Source organism: Giraffa tippelskirchi, chromosome 3 (assembly GCF_054371585.1).
Source record: "Giraffa tippelskirchi isolate mGirTip1 chromosome 3, T2T-mGirTip1v1.2.pri, whole genome shotgun sequence".
NCBI classification, from domain to species: Eukaryota; Metazoa; Chordata; class Mammalia; order Artiodactyla; family Giraffidae; genus Giraffa; species Giraffa tippelskirchi.
Genome location: NC_137277.1, coordinates 67,000,367 through 67,025,513, shown reverse-complemented (window position 1 = coordinate 67,025,513; position 25,147 = coordinate 67,000,367). Strand labels below are relative to the sequence as shown.

At 38.7% G+C, this 25,147-nt stretch overlaps 1 pseudogene; it reads right to left on the bottom strand.

The window, feature by feature from the left end:
• Nucleotides 1-315: 315 nt before the first annotated feature.
• LOC145544074 (U2 spliceosomal RNA) lies at nt 316-484 on the bottom strand (annotated as a pseudogene).
• Between the last annotated feature and the right edge of the window lie 24,663 nt (nt 485-25,147).

Here is a 25,147-nt window from a genome sequence, read left to right as displayed (position 1 = left end):
TGCTGCAATGGCTCCTCTTCTCTTGGGGAGGCTGGAATTAGAGAAAGGCCATCCTGTGGGGTCCTGGGAGAAGCTGAAACCTCCTCTCACTGTGCTGTGTCCCAGAGCCCCAATTCTGAAATTGAAAGGACATCCTCTACTCAAGAGAGTGATTTGCAAACTGTTTCTGAAATTATTTTTCAGCTTCCATGAAGCTGCTGCGGGGACTGCCACTTGGAGAAGAGGTATAGAGTGGACTTCGTACCCTTCTCTTGAACCAAGGCTACTTTTGCTTCTGTAGATTCTGTCAAATGTTGGGCTCCACATAATATTTCTTTAAAATACATGACACACTGTTATAAAAGTTTGAACATGAATATTTGCATAATAAACTTTGGTAAAATGTTTGGACACAACTGTATTAAAATACTATCATCATCATCACCATTTTGAGCTGATAGGAACAGATACTACGCTAATCTTAGCCAAAAGGCAGAGAAGCAATCATAATCATTTAAAAAATAAAGTTATACAAAGACTTCCACATGTCAGGCAGTCTTCTAAATTCTGGAGACTTAAAAAGGCAAAAAACATGGCCCCTGCCATCAAGGAGAATAATTAGCAAACTTCCATAAAAATTGCTTTCATTCACATCTGTGTGTTCATTAAAGCCCATGAGGGTTGCAGATGAAGAAACAGGGGCTGAACTTCTAGAAAGTATCAATACCACCAACCAGTGGGACTCAGCTTTGCCCCACCCCCACTTCTTCCCGTCTGAAGTACAGTTTATAATGTCAGTGGACACACACACACATGTGTACATACACCTACCTTCCCTACTCATCCCTCATTGTCTCCAGTCCTGTTCCCAAGAGCAGGGAGAATGAATATCAGCTTTGAGACAGTGGGTCTGATGTTTAGGACCAACCCCTAAACCAAGGCCTGGGCTGCGTTGTTCTCATATTTGTCTTGTCACGCAGAGAAAGCAAGCCACAATTTTGTGCACTGTGTCCATGCCTAGGGCTTCCCAGTTGGCGCTAGAGGTAAAGAACCCACCTGCCAATGCAGGAGACAGAAGAGACACGGGTTCAGTCTCTGGGTTGGGAAGATCCCCTGGAGAAGGGCATGGCAACCCATTCCAGTATTCTTGCCTGGAGAATGCGAAGGACAGAGGAGCCTGGCGGGCTACAGTCCATAGAGTCACAAAGAGTTGGACATGACTGAAGCAATTTAGCACGTCCATGCCTGCCAATATGAGAATACTTAGCCTTCCTCGTTTGGTTCTGAAAAAGGGTCCCCTGAGGTGGAACTGGGATCCCCATGTCCCTGGGGAGTAGACTCTGCCCTCCCCTGGCCAGGTCTGGGTCCAGCTGATGGGCTGTCCTGGGCTTAGTGCCTCAGAGGTGCATCAGGCGGTCGGCTGCAAAGCACCAGAGGGTCTGAGCCCACGATCAGAAACAGCACCAGCTCCAGGGCTCACAGTGGGAGCTCTCAGAGTGCTGGCACTGCCAGGCCAGCTGGTGACCTGCGTGAGTCCCAACAGCTCAGTGTTCCCCTCTGGAGGCTGCAAGAACTAGCTGACAGAGTGTCCACAGGGCTGCTCACACTGGTCTACTCCTCTGCAGTCCTTCCTGCCAGTCACCACCCTAAACCCCTCCTGGCACAGCTGATGCCAAACAACCTGAGCCCAGCTCAGAGCAGACTGCCTTAGAACCTGCACCCGCGTGCCTGAGAGCCCCCACACTGGAGCTGATGATGGACTAGGACATTTTATCTTTTCTTCTGAGATTTGCTTTTGAATTGTAACTTTGCTGACTGTGTCACTCCTAATCTCATTTAAGTCCATTCTTTTGGGGCCATTAGCTTGGCCATCAATTTCTTCCAGGGTAGGAACTGTATCTTGCCCTGCTCCCTCTTTTCTGCCTCTCCTGTCAGTGCCTTATTCCCCCAGTGTCTGAAGGGCCCTGTAATCATGCTCATGTGTACATCTGATATACAGAAAACTCGAGAAAAGCAAGAAAATGCACCAAAATAGTAATAGTGTTTTTTTTTTAAATAAAGGAATTTTGTGTGATTTATATTTTTCCTTTTTATACTTTTCTGCATTTTCAAACTTCCTCTAAAGTAGTATATATTACTTCCATTTTGATGCTTGTATTAATTTTATAATAAGAAAGAGATCTTTAAAAATTACTGAAAAGTAACAGAACAATTTGTATTCTGAGGTGATGCTGTCCAGCTTGATAGAACATGGATGTGTTTCAATTTTTTTCCTGTTAGAAAAGTTTCATTATTGATAGGAAGGTAAAGGGAAAGAATTTAAAAGCAGCAACACGCACCTCCCCTCCCATCATTGTATTCTATCAGAGAAACAATGTAAAATCGGGTGGATTTATCAAGGTACCTCCTGGAGACACCCTTTGAATAAAGATTCAAGAATTGCACCTGAATGTGGATCAAATATACATTTCCCCCAGCATCCTCGGAAGCTTATTTGACTCTAGCACTGCAACCTGACAAAAGTGTTTAAAATCTTGTTTCAGTTGTTGACTGTAAGCAAGTCATTTAACTTTTCTCATCTGCAAAATGGGAATGATGACACTTTTGTGGCCAGGCTGTTGTGAGGCTAATGATCTTGTAAGTAACACATTCTGTCTGGTCCTGATACACAGTAGAAGCTCAACTATGGTGACGGTTTTTCTCTGACTCCCTGGAGACAGGCCCCAGAAGCAGAGAGTTCAGCATGGCTTGCTTCTCTGTTTCTCCTGCTCTGGGGTGGCTGACCCTCCAGGGTAGCTTCCACAGCTTCTGGGGGAGGCACCTGGATATTCTGTGTCCTTAATGTCACAGGGAGGTCTGAAGCTGCCTGTTAAGAGGCCAAGGTAGGGCAGTCAGAGTGAGGGAAAAGGAAAGGTATGCAATAGGAATTATATAACTAAAAAAGACAGTATAAGGACATATTTTTCTCTTTTCCTTTTTCAGCTGACTTAAATAGCAATTGTATAAAATCATATGTTTATAATGTTTTGTAGAGTGTGTAACACATTGAAAAATATATGTTACCAATAACTACAAAAAAGGTGGGTGGTAGCAAGCTGCTAAGGAAATAACTACAGATAGTAAAGTAATAATTATAGTAATATATTGTTGGTCTATAACATTAATATATGTAATATATATGACAATAATAGCACACAAAAGAGGAAGAGAGACTAGAACTGTGGTGTATCATTTTTACATATTACTGGAATTAGACCAGTGTAAATCTGAAGTTGATTCTGATGTTAGGATGTGCATGGTAAATCCTAGAGCCATCACTAAAAAACCAAAGGAAAAAAACCTTTAAAGATACACTGAAAAAATTATCAAAGAAATTGAAATACTAATCAGAAAATACTCATTTAATACAATGAAAGCAGTAGAAGAGGAATAGAGGAACAACAACAACAAAAAAAACGACACATGATACATACAGAAAACAAAAAGTAAAATGGCAGATGTCAATCCAAGTATTAATATATTAACCCAGATATTAAATGTGAATCATTTAAGCAATCTGATAAATAGGCAGATGGATAAAGGAACTTCCCTTGTAGCTCAGCTGGTAAAGAATCCACCTGCAAGGCAGGATTTCTGGGTTGGGAAGATCCCCTGGAGAAGGGATAGGCTTCCCACTCCAGTATTTATGGGCTTCCCTGATGACTCAGACAGTAAAGAATCCATCTGCAGTGTGGGAGACCTGGGTTTGATCCATGGGTTGGGAAGATCCCCTGGAAGGGGGCATGGCAACCCACTCCAGTATTCTTGCCTGGAGAATTGCCATGGACAGAGGAGCCTGACAGGCTGTAGTCCATGGGGTTGTAAAGAGTTGAACAGGACTGAGTGACTAAGCACAGCACAGTGCATGGTAGCTCTTGGCTTCTTTGGTAGCTCAGCTGGTAAAAAACCCACCTGCAATGCAGGAGACCCCAGTTCAATTCCTGGGTTGGGAAGATCCCCTGGAGAAGGGAAAGGCTACCCACTCCAGTATTCTTGGGCTTCCCTGGTGGCTCAAATGGTAAAGAATCCTCCTACAATGTGGGAGACATGGGTTTGACCCCTGGGTTGGGAAGATTCCCTAGAGGAAGGCATGGAAACCCACTTCAGTATTCTTGCCTGGAGAATCCCCATGGATAGAGGATCCTGGCAGGTTACAGTTCATGAGGCCACAAAAAGTTGGACACGACTGAGCAACTAAACACAGCACAGAGGAAACACTCTTTAGATTTAAAGACACAAGTAAAATGAAAATAGAAGGATAGAAAGAGATTTATTTCTTGCAAGAACTGAAGAAAGCTGAAGTGGCTATACTGACAACAGATAAAATAGACTTTAACACAGAAAAATTACTAGAGACAAAGAGGGACATTTTATAGTGATAAGAGTCAATCCTCTGGGAAGATATATAATAATTATAAGCATAGTGTAGTGTAGTGAAGCCGCTCAGTCGTGTCCGACTCTTTGTGACCCCCTGGACTGTAGCCTACCAGGCTCCTCCGTCCATGGGATTTTCCAGGCAAGAGTATTGGAGTGGGTTGCCATTTCCTTCTCTAGGGGATCTTCCCAACCCAGGGATTGAACCCAGGTCTCCTGCATTGTATGCAGATACTTTTACCGTCTGAGCCACCAGGGAAGTCACAATTATAAGCATATATGCACCTAATAACAGAGGACCAAAATACAGAAAGCAAAACTGACTGAAATGAAGAGAGGAATTAAACATAATAGTTGGAAATTTCAATAACCCACTTTCAATAATGGAGGAAATAGACATAAGATTAACAAGGACAACAGATACGTGAAAAGATGCTCAATGTCACAAATCACTAGGGAAATGTAAATCAAAACCATGATGAGATTACCTCATGCCTCTTAGAATGGTTAGCATCAAAAAGGCAAAAAGTAATAAATGTGGAGAAAAGGAAACCTTTGTGTACTCTTGCTGGAAATGTAAATTGGTGAAACCACCATAGAAAACAGTATGGAGCATTCTCAAATAATTGAAAATAGAACTATCATATGATATGGCAATTCTACTTCTGGAATAAATTCAAAGAAAGCAAAACTCTATGTGGAAAATATTTCTGCACCCCCAAGTTCATAGCAGCATTATTTACTGTAGTCAAGATGTGGAAACAATCTAAGCGTCCATCAATGGATAGGTAGATAAAGAAATTGTGCTATATGTACACAATGAAATATTATTCAGTCAAAATGAGGAAATATTGTCATTTGTGACAACATGGATGGAGCTTTTTATTATGACTTTTTAAGTGAAATAAATCAAACAGAGAAAGACAAAGACTAAATGACCTCGCCTATATGTGGAATCTAAACAACAACCACCCAAAAGTCATAGAAAAAGATGTCAGATTTGTGGTTATCAAAGGTGTGGAGTTGGAGAAAAGGGGAATTTGAGGAAGGTCATCAAAGGCACAAACTTCCATTTATAAAATAAATAAATACTAGGGCTCTAATGTATAACATGATGACTACAGTTAATACTGTTGTATAATATCTATGAAAGTGAAGAGGGTAAATCCTAAGAGTTCTCATTACAAGGAAAAAAATATTTGTATCTGTGTGAGATGATGGATGTTAACTAAACTTACTGTGGTAATCATTATATGATGTATATAAGTCAAATCACTATGCTGTATGTCATACTCTTATACTGTACTGTGTGTCACTTATATCTCAATAAAACTGGAGGAAATTTTTTAAAAAGTTAACAAAGAAATAGAAGACTTGAACACACTGTAAATCAAATAGACCCAACAGACATCTATGGAATGCTCCACCCAACAAAAATAACACATATTCTTTTCAAGTACATATGGAATATTCTCCAGGATAGATCATAGCCCATAAAACAAACTTCAATAAATTTAAAAGAACAGAAACAATATAAAGTGTAGTCTCCAATTACATTGGAAGAAAATTAAAAATCAATCTCAGGAAAGAAATTAAGAAACTAACAACATACTTCTAAATAGCCAATGGGCCAAAGAAAAATTCAAAAGAAAAATAAGAAAGTATTTTGAAATGAATGAAAATGAAGATACAACATATTAAAAAATCTGTGCAATGCAGCAAAAGCTATGTTTAGAGGGAACTTTATAGCTGTAAATGCATAATTAAGAAAACTGAAAGGACCCAAATCAATAACCTAACTTTTCACATTAAGACACCAAATAAGAACGGCAATCTAAATGTAAGGCAAGCAAGAAAAGGAATAAAAAGGATTAGAGTGAAAATTAATGAAATAGAGACTAGAAAATCAGCAGAGAAGTTCAATTAAACCACAAGCTAATTCTTTGAAAAGGTCAACAAAATCAGCAGTCCTTTAGCTTGACTAAAATCTAGGAAACAAGAGAGGACAGTTACTAAAATCAGAAATGAGAGAGTAACTTTATTATCAACATTACAGACATAAAAAGGACTCTAAAAGGATACTGATGTCAACTTAAAAAAAATGCATAACATGAGAGTCATGGGACATGGTATTACAGATAGCTCTGAGAAACTGCTCCAAAGATGGAGGGTGGAAGGTCAGTATATATGTGATTTTGCTGAAGGAGGAGTACATGCAATCAAGCACATACTTTTTGCAGAAGATTTCTGCTAGTCTTGTGAAGATTACTGCTAATTACAAGGAGCAAACCTCACCATGAAGAATTTTGGAGCATTTCTAGATAAGAGGAAATACAAGAATTGGGCTCATAAATTTGGCTCCTGAAAATATCAATCTAAAGACCTGTTCTGCCAGTTTTCCCCAGAGCACAGAGTGCCTCATTTCTCCTCTCCCCTCTGAACTCCTTTCAGGTGGTGTTGAAAATCAACAGTGCAGCAGCACACAGTTTAATCTTTATAGAGGTAGCAAGTACCAATGCCAAGTGCTAATTTGTAGCTGACAGGGCCCCCTCATGATCATAAATTTGACCATGCTTTGCGAGGCATTTCATGACCATTTTGTCCCATGGTGCTAGAAAGGCTCGTTTCTAGATCTGGCAGAGATTTTGCGGATAGGCCACTCAATGTGCTATTACTGGAGTAGGTCTCATTAACAGTAACTAAAGGAAACTCTGGACCACCTGTCTTACTAGTCTGTTATGGTCCAGGAAAATTCCCTCTTGTTGCATCTTTCCCTATCTATAGTTAACACTACTACAATCACTGAGCTCATACAGAACCATATATTTGATCAACTGCTTCAAGTTGCTGAATCATTATTATTTTTGCTTGAGGCTCAGTTATACATTTGGTAATACAAGAAACAATAATCTTGTAATACAGGCAAAATAAAAATAATATAGCTAATAACATTAATAGAGTTATAAGTAAATATTTAAGCCAAGAATTTCCCATGCCAAACCAGTTTCTGAAGAGATCATCAAGACTAGGGAGTGGGTCATTTAAGGAAGAAATCTGATTTTTCTTCTGATCTGATATGGTTCATTAAGTGCATTACATTAGAGGATTCATCAGGTACAGCATTCAGTTTGAAGTAATGAGATGAGATTCTGTAAGAATGTCAAGGGCCATGTGGTTTTGTAGCACTGCTTTTCTCATCATAGAAATCTCAGAATTCAATTGGCTAATAGTTGGTTATTATCATTTAAGCCTGTTGAGTAAATTTTGTTAAGCCTTCAATATGAGTGATTACATTCTCCCATCCTATTGAAGGTGCAAAAATAGCTGCTAAATGGTCATACCAGTGGAATACAAATCTATTGACCCACTGGATTTGTACCAATGGTAGATTGGCCAGGGTCATCTCTAAATTGTTACTTATGTGACCTTGAGTCCAAGGGAATCCCAGGATACATCTTCTTATCCATCCTGGTGGAAGTTAAGGCCATAAAACTAAGTACCACAAATTCACTGAGTTCCATTAGGTGGCACCCAGTGAATCTCTGGTCATCTGACCCAGTCAGTTCCATACCAGTCACTAAGGGTAGTAACATGCAGGCGTCATTCATAAGACACCCAGCCTAGTTTCCTAATGTTACTAGGCTAATCTTCCTTAATATGACTTAATTGTTTCCAACATAGAGGAGCTTTAAAGTTAAATGACCATAGTCTGGTATTAACCACATATCCATCTTGTAATTGTGAGAAGTTTTGTTTCATGGCTGAAATTTTTCTTAGTTCTCTGATTGAGCTTGAGTAACTTTAGATGAAAATTCATTTTTTATGGCCAGGATCGGAGAAGGTATTATTAATTGACTAGGTGGGGGGATTCCTATCTGGTAATATCAAAAGTAGGCTGAACAGGACTGCACTTTCTTTCTTCTAAAATAATTTTCTAAGGGCTATCCAATCAGAGCTTTGGAGGGGAGAAATCCATCAAGGCATCCTCAGAGTACTAGACATAGGTAATTGGTGGCAAACCCAACAATTGGGTTGATTTGATCATTCCATAATAGGAAAACATTTGATTCATATGCAAAGGTCCAAGAACTCAAGAAAACATTATAAAGATCATGTGAGTGTGGTCCAGGATCTTGGACTAGTTGTCTACTTCTGATGTCATCTTCTTCTCATCCAAGTGTGAGTACAGCTCCTCCTCTGTCTGAGCATTGTTTTAAAGTGATTTTGAACATGTACACCCATGGCTGATTCATGTCAATGTATGGCAAAACCCACTACAATGTTGTAAAGTAATTAGCCTCCAATTAAAATAAATAAATTTTAAAAAAGTGATTTTGAGGTCAGCCATTGTCTCCATCAGCCAGTCCAGTGTAAGGACCCTTTGTTGCTGCTGCTGCTGCTAAGTCGCTTCAGTTGTGTCCGACTCTGTGCGACCCCATAGACGGCAGCCCACCAGGCTCTCCTGTCCCTGGGATTCTCCAGGCAAGAACACTGGAGTGGGTTGCCATTTCCTCCTCCAATGCACGAAAGTGAAGTCGCTCAGTCGTGTCCGACTCTTAGCGACCCCATGGACTGAAGCCTGCCAGGCTCCTATGTCCATGGGATTTTCCAGGCAAGAGTACTGGAGTGGGGTGCCATTGCCTTCTCCAAAGGACCCTTTGTAAGTGGGAGTTAATCCAAGAGTCAATTCCCTTCAGTTTCTCTGTGCATGAAGTAGTTAAAGAGTACCTGATAAGGATCCTTAGGTTGGAGATAGTCTCTGGTTTCAGGTCATGGGGCATCTGATCTTCATCCAAAGATACATTACTAAGATATGCTTCAGAAACAAACTTAGAGTGTCTTTTTAATAATTCAATTAAACTTTACATTAACATAATGGAACAAAAAGGAACTGTACAGGAAGTGAGTCTTATTAAATACAGATCTCTATTAACAAAACTGGGATTTAATATTCATTGAAACATAATATTTACTTTCTCTAAAATTACCCTCATTTTCTACCAAGTATAACCAAATTAAGTCTAATTTGTTTGCAAAATAAGTCTGGTCTCAATAAACTTGACTTGATGATTTATGTAACTATAATTGATCATATAGTCCTTTTTTGCATTGATGAAACTTTTATAAGGAGTCTCACACTGAACTTTTAAAAAAACTCTCAGGGCATGGAAATTCATGCTAGGATTTATCACAAATTTTGCCTAACAGATGTAGGTGAATTCTTCCATTTTCAAGGTCCTCAGAATGCTTTAAGCTTTCTGTACCTGTTAGTGATGTAGCCTTCCTAATTTACCTGGTAAAGCTGCTGGAAACCTAAGAGTTTCCAATCTTTGGAGCAATCAGATAGAGAGAAAAGGTGAATGTTTCAATTCTGTTTTCAAAGGTATAACTTACCAAATTACTGTAAGTCTTTACTAGTTTGAGGGGAAAGTTTTCCTTATACCTGGAAAACATAGATTCAAACCAGTAATTTTTTAGACAGAAACCTTAAAAATTATAACCACATTCACCAGCTCACTCAGTCTTGTATAACCAATCCTTTTTGTTAACAGTTTTACGAAGGCATTAGGTTTTCCATTAGAATTCTTTAATTTCTTACCCAGTTCAGTGTTTTAGTCTCAAAATCAGAAACTTGTATTTATCCAAAAGTCCTTTCTATAAATCTTCTTGAAGAAGATACATCTTTGCAAATACACTAGAATAAAACGATAAATGTCTAAAATGGCAAAAGACTTAAGAAGGCATGTTTAAAATCTGATTACAATATAATTGAAAAAAGAACTTGGTTACTGCTGTAACATACAACTCTTTAAGATAATGACTGGAATTATGACATAACATTTTACCAGGACATGTCAGAATTTCTGGAATGTCATATAATTTCTAGAATACCTACATTAGTAAGTATTTAGTATACAGTGTAACTGAAGAAGATTTATTACTCATTTGACAATATTTTCTATGTAATTTAACATACCAAATAAAACTAATTAGTTTAACATCTCTCTTTGGGGTATTTCAGGGGATCTTTGAAGCATTCTAAAGATAGCTAGAGGTCAACAGGACTTCATTAAAATTTAATTTCGGAAGTTTTGTCAAAAAATGTTGTAAGAGTTTAGAATACTCAGTCAGGTAGAATCATAGATCTCTGTGAAACAAGAGTTATTCACTTAGCCAAAGTAACAATAAAAGGTTTCAACGACAAATACAGAGCATAGCACTTAAAAGATAAAGAGCTTAAAATCTATTATCAAAAGCAATTCAACATAAGAAAATTTGTCCTCTTAACTGAGAGAAAAGCCAAATTCAAAATTTAAACCAGCTTACTTTTAAATTCATGAACTCAATTAAATTTATTTTAAACTTTGTCAATCCTGACCATGCAGAAAACTTTTTTCTTGGGGTCCACTTCCACAAGCATTTCACCACTTTCTGTACCATCATTTTCATATTTTCCACCCAGAAACAGTCAGTTGTAAGTCAGACCTACTTCTTTTTCCTTAATACAATGCACTTCCATTCGTCATGCTTTCTTCACTGAATACATACATCCTACTCAAGTTTCCTTAAGTATCCGTGTGTGTATGCTCAATCACTTTAGTCATGTCTGACTCTTTGTGACCCCATGGACTGTTGCCTGCCAGGCTCCTCTGTCCATGGGATTCTGTAGGCAAAAATACTGAAGTGGGCTGCAATGCCCTCATCCAGAAGATCTTCCCAACCCAGGGATCGAACCAATATCTCCTGCATTGCAAGCAGTTTCTTTACTCACTGAGCCACCTGGGAAGCCCTAAGTAACCATAACTGTCCTTTATATCAGTACTCTTTTTTTTTTTTTTTATTTTATAAATTTATTTATTTTAGTTGGGGGCTAATTACTTTACAATATTGTAATAGTTTTTGCCATACATTGACATGAATCAGCCATGGGTTTACATGTGTTCCCCTTCCTGGACCCCCCACCCACCTCCCTCCCCATCCCATCCCTCTGGGTCATCCCATTGCCCCGGCCCTGAGCCCTTGTCTCATGTATCGAACATGGAATGGTGTTCTGTTTCACATACGATAATATACATGTTTCAATGCTATTCTCCCAGAACGTCCCACCCTCACCTTCTCCCTCAGAGTCCATAAAATTGTTCCATGCATCTGTGTCTCTTATTCTGACTCGCATATAGGGTTATCGTTACCATCTTTCAAATTCCATATATATGCATTAGTATACTGTATTGGTGTTTTTCTTTCTGGCTTACTTCACTCTGTATAATGGGCTCCAGTTTCATCCATCTCAGTAGAACCGATTCAAATGTATTTTTTTTAATGGCTGAGTAATATTCCATCGTGTATATGTACCACAGCTTCCTTATCCATTCGTCTGCTGATGGACATCTAGGTTGCTTCCATGTCCTGGCTATTGTAAACAGTGCTGCGATGAACATTGGGGTACACGCATCTCTTTCAATTCTGGTTTCCTCGGTGTGTATGCCCAGCAGTGGGATTGCTGGGTCATATGGCAGTTCTATTCCCAGTTTTTTAAGGAATCTCCACACTGTTCTCCATAGTGGCTGTACTAGTTTGCATTCCCACCAACAGTGTAAGAGGGTTTCCTTTTCTCCACACCCTCTCCAGCATTTATTGCTTGTAGACTTTTGGATAGCAGCCATTCTGACTGGTGTGAAATGATACCTCTTTGTGGTTTTGATTTGCATTTCTCTAATAATGAGTGATGTTGAGCATCTTTTCATGTGTTTGTTAGCCATCTGTATGTCTTCTTTGGAGAAATGTCTGTTTAGTTCTTTGGCCCATTTTTTGATTGGGTCGTTTATTTTTCTGGAATTCAGCTGCAGAAGTTGCTTGTATATTTTTGAGATTAATTGTTTGTCTGTTGCTTCATTTGCTATTATTTTCTCCCATTCTGAAGGCTGTCTTTTCACCTTGCTTATAATTTCCTTTGTTGTGCAAAAGCTTTTAATTTTAATTAGGTCCCATTTGTTTATTTTTGCTTTTATTTCCAATATTCTGGGAGGTGGGTCATGGAGGATCCTGCTGTGATTTATGTCGGAGAGTGTTTTGCCTATGTTTTCCTCTAGGAGTTTTATAGTTTCTGGTCTTACGTTTAGATCTTTAATCCATTTTGAGTTTATTTTTGTGTATGGTGTTAGGAAGTGTTCTAGTTTCATTCTTTTACAAGTGGTTGACCAGTTTTCCCAGCACCACTTGTTAAAGAGATTGTCTTTTCTCCATTGTATATTCTTGCCTCCTTTGTCGAAGATAAGGTGTCCATATGTGCGTGGGTTGATCTCTGGGCTTTCTATTTTGTTCCATTGATCTATATTTCTATCTTTGTGCCAGTACCATACTGTCTTGATGACTGTGGCTTTGTAGTAGAGCCTGAAGTCAGGCAGGTTGATTCCTCCAGTTCCATTTTTCTTCCTCAAGATTGCTTTGGCTATTCGAGGTTTCTTATATTTCCATACAAATTGTGAGATGATTTGTTCTAGTTCTGTGAAAAATACCATTGGTAGCTTGATAGGGATTGCATTGAATCTATAGATTGCTTTGGGTAGTATACTCATTTTCACTATATTAATTCTTCCAATCCATGAACACGGTATATTTCTCCATCTGTTTGTGTCCTCTTTGATTTCTTTCATCAGTGTTTTATAGTTTTCTATATATAAGTCTTTTGTTTCTTTAGGTAGATATATTCCTAAGTATTTTATTCTTTTTGTTGCAATGGTGAATGGTATTGTTTCCTTAATTTCTCTTTCTGTTTTCTCATTATTGGAGTATAGGAATGCAAGGGATTTCTGTGTGTTAATTTTATATCCTGCAACTTTACTATATTCATTGATCAACTCTAGTAATTTTCTAGTAGAGTCTTTAGGGTTTTCTATGTAGAGGATCATGTCATCTGCAAACAGTGAGAGTTTTACTTCTTCTTTTCCTATCTGTATTCCTTTTATTTCTTTTTCAGCTCTGATTGCTGTGGCCAAAACTTCCAAAACTATGTTGAATAGTAGTGGTGAGAGTGGGCATCCTTGCCTTGTTCCTGACTTTAGGGGAAATGCTTTCAATTTTTCACCATTGAGGATAATGTTTGCTGTGGGTTTGTCATATATAGCTTTTATTATGTTGAGATATGTTCCTTCTATTCCTGCTTTCTGGAGGGTTTTAATCATAAATGGATGCTGAATTTTGTCAAAGGCTTTTTCTGCATCTATTGAGATAACCATATGGTTTTTTTCTTTCAATTTGTTAATGTGGTGTATTACATTGATTGATCTGCGGATGTTAAAAAAACCTTGCATTCCTGGGATAAAACCCACTTGGTTATGATGTATGATCTTTTTAATATGATGTTGGATTCTGTTTGCTAGAATTTTATTAAGGATTTTTGCATCTATGTTCATCAGTGATATTGGCCTGTAGTTTTCCTTTTTTGTGACATCTTTGTCTGGTTTTGGAATTAGGGTGATGGTGGCCTCATAGAATGAGTTTGGAAGTTTACCATCTTCTGCAATTTTCTGGAAGAGTTTGAGTAGGATAGGTGTTAGCTCTTCTCTAAATTTTTGGTAGAATTCCGCTGTGAAGCCGTCTGGTCCTGGGCTTTTGTTTGCTGGAAGATTTCTGATTACAGTTTCGATTTCCGTGCTTGTGATGGGTCTGTTAAGATCTTCTATTTCTTCCTGGTTCAGTTTTGGGAAGTTATACTTTTCTAAGAATTTGTCCATTTCTTCCAAGTTGTCCATTTTATTGGCATATAGCTGTTGGTAGTAGTCTCTTATGATCCTTTGTATTTCTGTGGAGTCTGTTGTGATCTCTCCATTTTCATTTCTAATTTTGTGGATCTGATTCTTCTCCCTTTGTTTCTTGATGAGTCTGGCTAATGGCTTGTCAATTTTGTTTATCTTCTCGAAAAACCAGCTTTTAGTGTTGTTGATTTTTGCTATGGTCTCTTTTGTTTCTTTTGCATTTATTTCTGCCCTAATTTTTAAGATTTCTTTCCTTCTACTGACCTTGGGGTTTTTCATTTCTTCCTTCTCTAGTTGCTTTAGGTGTAGAGTTAGTTGATTTATTTGATTTTTTTCTTGTTTCTTGAGGTACGCCTGTATTGCTATGAACCTTCCCCTTAGTATTGCTTTTACAGTGTCCCATAGGTTTTGGGTTGTTGTGTTTTCATTTTCATTCATTTCTATGCATAATTTGATTTCTTTTTTGATTTCTTCTGTGATTTGTTGGTTATTCAGAAGCGTGTTGTTTAGCCTCCATATGTTGGAATTTTTAATAGTTTTTTTCCTGTAATTGAGGTCTAATCTTACTGCATTGTGGTCAGAGAAGATGGCTGGGATGATTTCAATTTTTTTGAATTTACCAAGGCTAGATTTATGGCCCAGGATGTGATCTATCCTGGAGAGAGTTCCATGTGCACTTGAGAAAAAGGTAAAATTGATTGTTTTGGGGTGGAAAGTCCTGTAAATATCAATTAAATCTAATTTGTCTATTGTATTATTTAAAGTTTGTGTTTCCTTATTAATTTTCTGTTTAGTTGATCTATCCATATGCGTGAGTGGAGTATTAAAGTCTCCCACTATTATTGTGTTATTGTTAATTTCCCCTTTCATACTTGTTAGTATTTGCCTTATATATTGTGGTGCTCCTATGTTGGGTGCATATATATTTACGATTGTTACGTCTTCTTCTTGGATTGAACCTTTGATCTTTATGTAGTGTCCTTCTTTGTCCCTTTTCACATCCTTTATTTTAAAGTCTATTTTATCTGAAGTGAGTATTGCGACTCCTGCTTTCTTTTGGTCTCCGTTTGCATGAAATATGTTTTTCCATCCCTTCACTTTCAGCCTGTGTGTGTCCCTAGTTTTGAGGTGGGTCTCTTGTAGACAGCATATATAGGGGTCTTGTTTTTGTATCCATTCAGCAAGCCTTTGTCTTTTGGTTGGGGCATTCAACCCATTTACATTTAAGGTAATTATTGATAAGTATGATCCCGTTGCCATTTACTTTGTTGTTTTGAGTTCGTGTTGAAACATCCTTTCTGTGTTTCCTGTTTAGAGAAGATCCTTTAGCATTTGTTGGAGAGCTGGTTTGGTGGTGCTGAATTCCCTCAGCTCTTGCTTGTCTGTAAAGCTTTTGAATTCTCCTTCATATCTGAATGAGATCCTTGCTGGGTACAGTAATCTGGGTTGTAGATTATTCTCTTTCATTACTTTAAGTATGTCCTGCCATTCCCTTCTAGCCTGAAGGGTTTCTATTGAAAGATCAGCTGTTATCCTTATGGGGATCCCCTTGTGTGTTATTTGTTGTTTTTCCCTTGCTGCTTTTAATATTTGTTCTTTGTGTTTGATCTTTGTTAATTTGATTAATATGTGTCTTGGGGTGTTTCGCCTTGGGTTTATCCTGTTTGGAACTCTCTGGGTTTCTTGGACTTCTGTGACTATTTCTTTCCTCATTTTAGGGAAATTTTCAACTATTATCTCCTCGAGTATTTTTTCATGGCCTTTCCTTTTATCTTCTTCTTCTGGGACTCCTATGATTCGAATGTTGGGGCGTTTCATATTGTCCCAGAGGTCCCGGAGGTTTTCCTCATTTCTTTTGATTCTTTTTTCTTTTTTCCTCTCTGCTTCGTTTATTTCCATCATTCTATCTTCTACCTCACTTATCCTATCTTCTGCCTCCGTTATTCTACTGTTGGTTCCCTCCAGAGTGTCTTTTATCTCCTTTATTTCATTATTCATTATATATTGACTCCTTTTTATTTCTTCTAGGTCCTTGATAAACATTTCTTGCATCTTCCCAATCTTTGTCTCCAGGCTATTTATCTGTAACTCCATTTTGCTTTCAAGATTTTGGATCATTTTTATTATCATTATTCTAAATTCTTTTTCAGATAGTTCCCTATCTCCTCCTCTTTTGTTGGCTTTGTGGGCATTTCTCATTTTCCTTTACTTGCTGAGTAAATCTCTGCCTTTTCATCTTGTTTAGATTGCTGTGTTAGGCGTGGCCCTTCTGTATTCTGGTAGTATGAAGTTCCTCTTTATTGTGGAGGTTTCTCACTGCGGTTGGGGTTGGACAGGTGGCTTGTCAAGGCTTCCTGGTTGGGGGAGCTTGTGTCGGTGTTCTGGTGGGTGGAGCTGGATTTCTGCTCTCTAGAGTGCAATGGAGTGACCAGTATTAATTTTTGAGATGTCTATGGATTTGGTGTGCCTCTGGGCAGCCTGTATATTGATGCTCAGGTCTATGTTCCTGCGTTGCTGGAGAACTTGCGTGGTATGTCTTGCTCTGGAACTTATTGGCTCTTGGGTGGAGCTTGGTTTCAGTGTATATATGGAGGCTATTGGATGGTCTCTTATTAATTAATGTTTCCCCTGGCTTTCAGTCTTATTCTTGCAGTAGCCTCTAGACTTCTCCTTCCATACAGCCTCAATAATAAAACTTTTAGGTTAATGGTGAAAAGATTCTCCACAGTGAGGGATACCCAGAAAGGTTCACTGAGTTACATGGAGAGATGAGGTGGGGGGGGGGGTTGGGGTGACCAGGAGGGGAAGAGGGGAATTCAAATGTGGAGAGAGCAATCTAGCCAGTAAGCACTTCCCTCTGTGCTTTCCACAGTTTGGAACCCTCAGAGTGGTTCACAGAGATACATAGAGAGGGGGGAGGAAGGTAATAGAGGTGAGCATGAGTAGAAAGGGAGGAATCAAGAGGGGAGAGAGAGATCTGGGCAGTATCCTGTTCCTGAAGTGTTCTCCGGTACCCAGAACACCCTCAGAGATTCACAGAATTGGGTTGAGAAGAGAAGGAGGAGGGTGGGAGATAGAGGTTCCCTGGGGGAGAAGAAAGAGCATCAATAGGGGGAGAGAGTGATCAGGCCAGTGATCACACTCCTGAGTAAAAATGGGTCCTAAAGATTGGGTTCTTAAATGTACAAAATTGATATCAAATATGTAAAACAAAGATTAAAAATCTAGAGTAGAGGTTAGACTCTTATAAAACTTACAATATAAAAAAAAAAGAAAAAAGGAAACAGTGTAAAAAGAAAAAAAAAACAGTAAAACAGTAAAAAAAAGGAACAGTAAAAAAAGTACAACAGGAAAAAAAACATTAAAAAAAGAAAACACAAAAGGTATAAGATATATGTATGTAGTTTGCTTCAAAAATAGGGTGTTTTTTTTTTTGCAGGTTAATAGTGGGTTATGAAAATGAAATTTAAAGGTGTAATAGAGGACTTGAAGAAAAAGGAAAGAAGAGAAAAAAAATTTTTTTAATTAAAAAAAAATAATAATAATAGTAAAAAAATATATATATCCCGGACTTTCTCTGGAGCTGTTGTGAGCAGTGTGGGATCTGCTCAGTTTCTGATAGATCCTTATTCCTGCTTATACTTTTCAAGATCTATAGGTCCTTTTCAATGCAGTCGGTATTAACTACAGGGATTTTAATCTGTTTGCCTGTCCCTTCCAAAGCGCTTCCCTCTGTTTATTTGGCTTCTGTTTGGAGATCTCTTCAGTATCTAATTTCCGCCCTGCAACAAAGCGGTGGAGGTGATCTCTTTAGGTTCGCTTGTTCAATCGTGCTGTGGGGAGGAAGGAACACTGCAATTCTGGCGTGTGTGTGGTAAGCTCGCAGTGTCTCGGCCGCACTGGGTTCGCCCCCGCTCACGGCGTGTGTGCTTTCCCCGTCTACCCTGCTCAGGCTTCAGGTTACTCGGCCGGGGAGCAGGCCCTGAGCTGCGTGCACTTCCCAGGTCTAAGCCGCTCAGGTTCAGGCTCCCGGTTACTCCACAAAGGCGCAGACTCGGTTTCGCCCGCGGCTTGTGCCGTTCCCGGTCGGAGCTGCCCCGGCGGCCAGGAGTTTGGCGAGCGCGCTCCCCCCCATTGGGGCGGTGCGGCTTATCACCTCCCTGGTCCCCGCCTTGGTTTACGGGCGCGCCCGGCTCCGGTGTGCTTTGTGTCGGTTCTGGGGAGCTGGTCTCTGGCTGCGACCCTCCTGGCGGCTGTCGACCCTCCGGGATCTCAGGCAGTCTTTGCTTAGATACTGGGAGCCTGTTTGCAGTTTGGTAGGGGGTGCCCTCTCTGGAGCCGAGTTTGCCCCTTTCCGGCTCTGGCGGGCCCCGCCTGCCCGCTGTGTCCGGCGGGGGATGGGGCGGTCCGCAGCCGGCTAGCTCTCCTCTGGTATCGCTCAGTCCTTTGTTCTGTGAGCGGGCCGGCAGTGCCTTAGAGTTGGGCTTTTCGCGGGATAGTTCTCTCTCTCTGGCTGTCCCACAGTTTAGGTTACTATCTCACGTTAGCTCCCTCAGATTGCCCTCGGGGCACTCGGGCCCGGTCCTTACCCTAGGCAGTGCCGCCCGCTCCTCTCCGTTCAGCCCCCACTTGCTGGTGGCGGATGATGCGAGCGTCTGGGGTTCTTTGCTGGGAGTTGCTTTAGGCACGTAATCTGTGGATTTTATTTATTTTTTCCTCCCAGTTACGTTGCCCTCCGAGATAAGAAATCCTCCCCCACACCCGCCGGTGAGAGGGTTTCCTGGTGCTTGGAAATTCCTCCTCTTTTACGACTCCCTCCCCGGGACGGGTCTCCATCCCTAACTCTTTTATCTCTCTTTTTATCTTTTATAATTTCTCCTACCTATTTTGAAGATAATGCGCTGTTTTTGTGGAAGCCTGACGTCCTCAGCCAGCCTTCAGAAGTAGTTTTGTGAAGTTTGGTCAGCGTTCAGATGTTCTTTCGATAAATTTGTGGAGGAGAGAGTGGTCTCCCCGTCCTATTCCTCCGCCATCTTAGCCCCGCCTCTATATATCAGTACTCTTTAGACTGGTAAACATAAATCCAAATAATAATTTCTTGAAAAATGTGCTTCCTTATAAAAAATATCTCAGTGTGGCACCAAACATATAAATAATTTTAACTTTTCATTTCTCTGTAAAAAGAAGCCAGTGTTTAGTAATTAATGTTTCAGTATCTTATTTTATTTGGGAATGACCTAGCTAATCAATAAACTTCCAAAACTTAATTTAGGACAACTGTAGAATTTCAAGTTACCAAAATCTGTAGACTATTTTAGATAGACATTCCTAAAACATAATTATTCTTAATAGATTTTATCTAAAGCTCTTATCTCATTTATATTTTATTTTCTTAAAAATTTCTTCACATTAATTACTTTCCTTGCTGACAAATTTGCTATAGATATAACAAGATTTTATTTAATTAATATTAAACCTAGGTGCAACAAAAGTAGTATACTTAATGTTGGTGACTCTAAAGATATGTAGATCTATTAGATCAACAAACTTAAACATTAATACCAGGTATTAATTTAATACTGAATGTCTCTCACTTTACATGAACCTGAAATTAATTCTGGCCAGTTATCGCCTGTATTTTTTTTTTTTTTGAGAATTTATATAGGTGCTTAATTTCCTGTAGCCCAATTAAGTAAAACTCACAAATTAATTCTGATAATATCATCCAGAGCTAAAAACAAAGGCGCACATAAACATACGGACACAATGAGAGATCTCTTAGATTCATTTTCTAAATTAAGTCATGAATCAGATATCACAATATAAAACTTACTAGTTGTAAATAACAATTGAATACATTAAAGAATTTTTCCCATCCCTTATTTTCCCCTCAGTCTCAGGAATTAGAGGTAATCTATTAAGAGATAAGTGATCGTGAGAACTCTGGTCTGAAGGTACAGGTAGAGAAAATCAGGTTCTTATTCCCTCAGTGTCATATTCTGAAGAAGCAATTCTTTATTTATTCCTTCAAGCTAGCTTTCTCTATCCATTGGGAATTAAAATTAAACGGGAGTTGGTTAAACTTCGACAGGCATTGTGTACTTAATTGGTGCAATTGGAGGTTCACAATTTTCGCAGATACCCCCTTTCCTTTTTTTTTTATGGTCTTGAAAAGTTGGTCAGCTAGCATAACAAGGGTGTTTGTATGTAACATGAACAAACCTAGAATGTGTCTTTTGAGTAGAGTAACTAAATCTTCATGTAAGCCTTCTAAAAAGGCAGAATTAAGTGAAGAATGATTTTGGTGGTCAAGCCAGAATATTGCTTAAAAATTTTTTTTTCAAACCTTTCGTCACAGTCCAGGATTCATTCATTAGATGTTTGCTTGCACTGTTGGGTCTCTGTCTGATGGTTTTTGGAAAAAGCCCTGGGATAAGTTCGAGTTATTTCTGAGCTAATTTCTTACATTCAGTGATTGTCTGTGATTCAAAAATGCATTAAGGGCTGTTTCTATTCTGTTTTCTTTATGCATTCCCTAGCTTTGCTTTCAGAAACTAACAGCTGTATTAACTGATAAAGCTTGGAAAACCTGGTCTTGCAGGTCCAGATGGGTAACTCAAATTCCTTAGCAAATCCCAGTGAGTCCTAACTTGGATTGGAAGTTTTTTAGCCAAGACTCTAATTTCTGCTTGGGTCCAGTGTGAACAGAAACACTGAGGATGTTTCCCTTCTACCTGTTTCTCCTTAAGGGAGCTATAATCACTTCTGATTTTTCCCCCTCTACTTGGGAAGAGGGAGCAGCAGGAGGCAAAAGAGTTGAAAGAGAAAAAGAGATAGTGTCTGGGCTAGGCAATTCGGATAGAAGAGGATCCATGGGAGAAGCAGAGGGAGAGACCGAGTCAGAGACAGAGTGCTAGCGTGAAGAAGCTTCTAGACGTCAATCAAAGTAAGCATTCCATACAGTCTGTTTGATTTTACAGCTGACTGTTTCTGTGTGCACAAAAATAGCAATTGTGGAATAACAGGAGATCCCTAATTTGGCCATTTTAGGTTGAGATCTCCTTTAGTATGTGTGTTACATGTTCAGTCGCGTAGGACTCTTTGCAACCCCGTGGACTGTAGCCTGCCAGGCTCCTCTGTCCATGGAATTCTCCAGGCAAGAATACTGGAGTGGGTTGCCATTTCCTTCTCCAGAGGAGCTTCCCAATCCAGGGATCAAACCCGGGTCTCCTGCATTGCAGGCAGCTTTTTTACCATCTGAGCCACCAGGGAAGTGCCCCTTTAGTATAAGTTTCCCAATTAAGTAGGTACTTGCAAGTATAAACTGGATTGAGGTGTTAGTCACAGCCTGACTTTCTGATGCTCCTTGTTTCTGTTTTTGACAGGCTCTATTTCCCATTTGTCAGGATAAAATTTACTAATGAAATTGTGAGGTGGGCCAATGTCTTGCTTGTGAGCTTAATTCCTCTAGGCATCACCCTAGAGTCATCCCAGGCCTCTTATGTGCCTTGGTTTCTTTCCCTGGTGATCTAAGACCACCGTGGGTGCTCAGATTGCTGTATGGCTGTTTCTTATTTGCAACCCCTGGATGAACAAGTGTTTTAGTTAATGAATGGGCTTCCCTACGGGACCTCTGCACTGTATGAGGACTCTGCCTCCACCACTCCCGTAAATTTCTCAGTCACCTGAGAAAGTTGTAACCAGAGGGACAAGTCTTGTCCCCTTTCTTCAGAGCAAAAACTCTCACATAATATCTTCACTTTTATCCCAACAAATTCTATTAAGGCAGCCAAACTGAGGCAAAGCCTCAGATCAGCCTCTTACCTAACCACTTAGTGCAGACCACTCAGTCTCCTACAGCTGGGCAAACACTAGTCTCTTTCAACCAGCCTGCTACCCCACTCAGCCCCAGTATCTTTCACCTGGGTGGGTATTTCCCAGTATCTTTCAACTGAGCCCCACCCAATATCTTTCAACTGGATGGGTATTCCCTGGTATCTTTCAATTGCCCCTCCTTCCAGTATCTTTTAACTGGGAGAGGGCAGGTACCTGCTATACACTGCCATATAAAACTCAGGATCACCAACCAACATGGAGATCCAAGGAACAGGAGAGACTCAAGTTTGTCTGGACTCCCTGGGGAAGCAAGTGAGTGCAAAGGGCCTCTGCTGGTACCAAGGCTCTGGTTCCTCATGGAGTTCAGGTGAAGGAGAGAAGTCCACTCTGGGTCCCTTTTTCAATGGTCATCATTAAGCTGTTGACTTAAAAAAAATGCACGTTGTGAGAGTTGTGAGTTAAGTTTTACTTGGGGCAAAATGTGAGAACTATAGCCTTGGAAATAGCACCTCATATAGCTCTGAGAAATTGCTCCAAAGAGGTAGGGAGGAAGGTTGGTATACATGTGATTTTGGTGAAGGAGGAGTATATGCAATCAAGTGCATATTTTTTGCAGATGGTTATTGCTAGTCATGAGGAGCAGGCATCACCATAAAGGATTTTAGTTCTTTTCTAGATAAGAAGAGATAAAAGAATTGGGCTCATAAAATCAGCTCCTGAAAATATCTATTTGAAGACCTGTTCTGCCAGTTTTTCCTGGAGCACAGAGTGCCTCAGTTCTGCTCTGCACCCTGAACTTCTCTTGGGGATGTTGACATCAGCACCTGTAGCAGCACATGGTTCAATCCTTGTAGACATAGATGGCAAGTGCCAATGGCAAGTGTAGTTGACACTATAAATAATGATATGACAAGAAAATCAGATAAGATGAAATGTACAAATTTCTAGAAAGACACAAGTTACCTAGACTGATTCAAGAAGAACTAGACAATCTAAATAGACCTAAAACAAGTGAAAAATATTGAATTAGGAATTAAAAACTACCCACATAGAAAAACTAAAATTCATGTAGCTTCATCACTGAATTTTAATTCCAAACATTGAAAGAATTAATACCAATCCTTTAAAACCTCTTTAAAAAGATGGAACAGAAAGAAACAAATGTGAATTCATTTTGAGCCCAATATTACCCATACCTAAACCCAGAAAGACCATCATAAGAAACTGCAGACCAGTATCTCTTATAAATATGGATAAAAATATCCTCAGGAAAAATGCTAGGAAACTGAATCCAGCAGCAAATAAAAGAATATATACTATGACCAAGTGGGAGTTACCCTAGAAATGCAAAGTTAGTTCAACATGTAAAAATCAATTCCTGTAATAGAGCATATCAATAGACCAAAAAATAAAAACCACATGATCATCTCAATAGATACAGAAAAAAACGTTTGACAAAATTCAGTATTCTTTCATTATAAAATAAGTAACAACCAGAATGAGCAGGAAACTTCCTCAATCTGTTAAAGAGCATTTATGAAAAACTCACAGTGATTATCATACTTAATGAGAAAGACTGGATGCTTTCTCCCTATGATCAGGAATAAGATGAAGACATTTGCTCTTGCCTCTTCTATTCAGCATCATACTGGAAGTTCTAGCCAGGGCAATACAACAGGAAAAAAAAATAGACATCCAGGCTCAAAACGAGCAGGAAAGTCTATCTTTACTCATAGAAAACACTAAATGATATAGGATATTCACTCAAAAACCATTAGAATAAATAAGTTTGGTAAGGTTTCGGAATACAAGATCAGTATAAAAAAATCACTTGTGTTTCTATGCAGATGCACTGAATATTCTAAAAATGAAATTAAGAAACTAATTCCATTTATAACAGCATCAAAATAAATAAAATGCTTAGGAATAAGTTTAATAAAAGCACAAAACTCACACTCTTAAAATTACAAAATGTAAGTTTAAAATGTAAATTAAAAGTCAATTTAATTATTTAAAATTATTAATTGAATTTAATTTTTAAATTTTTAAAAAAATTTAAAATTCAATTTAAATAGGATATAAATAGATTGAAAAAATCCCATTTTCATGGATCAAAAGACTTATTATTGTTAAGATGACCACATTCCCCCACTGATCTACAGATTCAACACAATTCTTGTTAGAATACCAACTGTTTTCTTTACTGAAGCTGACAAGATGATTCTAAAATTCACATGGAATTATAAGGAGCTCCAAATAGCCAAACAAATTTGAGAAAGAAGAAAAAAAATATAAGGATTCACACTTTCCAATTTCAAACCTTACTACAAAGCAATAGAATTGAGAGTCTGGATATAAATCCCACCCATCTATGGTCAAATGATTTTTGACAAGATTGCCAATCGGGGAAAAATAGTCTTTTCAACAAATGGTGACAGTCACATGCAATGAAGTTGAACTTACCTTACACTTGATATACACACTCAAGAAGATATTTTTATAATTTAAAATGTATCAGAGATCTGAGTATAAGTGCTAAAACCATAAAACTCTTAGAAGAAAGTATACAGGTAAATCTTTGTAATTCCATTACTACATGACTTGGCAAAATATTCTTAGATACCCTAGTAAAGGCATGATCAACAGAATAAAAATGAATAAATTGGATTTCATAAAAATGAAAACCTTTTGTGCTTCAGAGACACTATCAGGAAAGTAAAAAGGCAATCTACAGGATGAGAGAATATATTTAAGGTCACATATCTAAGAGACTTGTATCTAGAGTATACAAAAAACACAATTCAGTAATAATAATGACAACTAACCCTACTGAAAATGGGCAAAAGATTTGAACAGACACTTCTCCAAGGAAAATGTAGAGATGGTTAATAAGCATATGAAAAGATGCTTAACAGCATTTATATTAACAGAATAAAACCACAATGAGATGCCACTTAACATACATGATAGCATATGTCTATTTAAAACTTGTAAAAGTCTTTAAAGTAGCATTATTCTTAATAGTGAAAAGGTAGAAACAGCTCAAATCTCCATCAACTAATGAATGCATGAACAAAATGTGATATATGCATATATAGGAATATTATTCTGCCATAATAAGAAATTATGATACATGGGTGAATCTTGAAAATATGCTCAGTGAA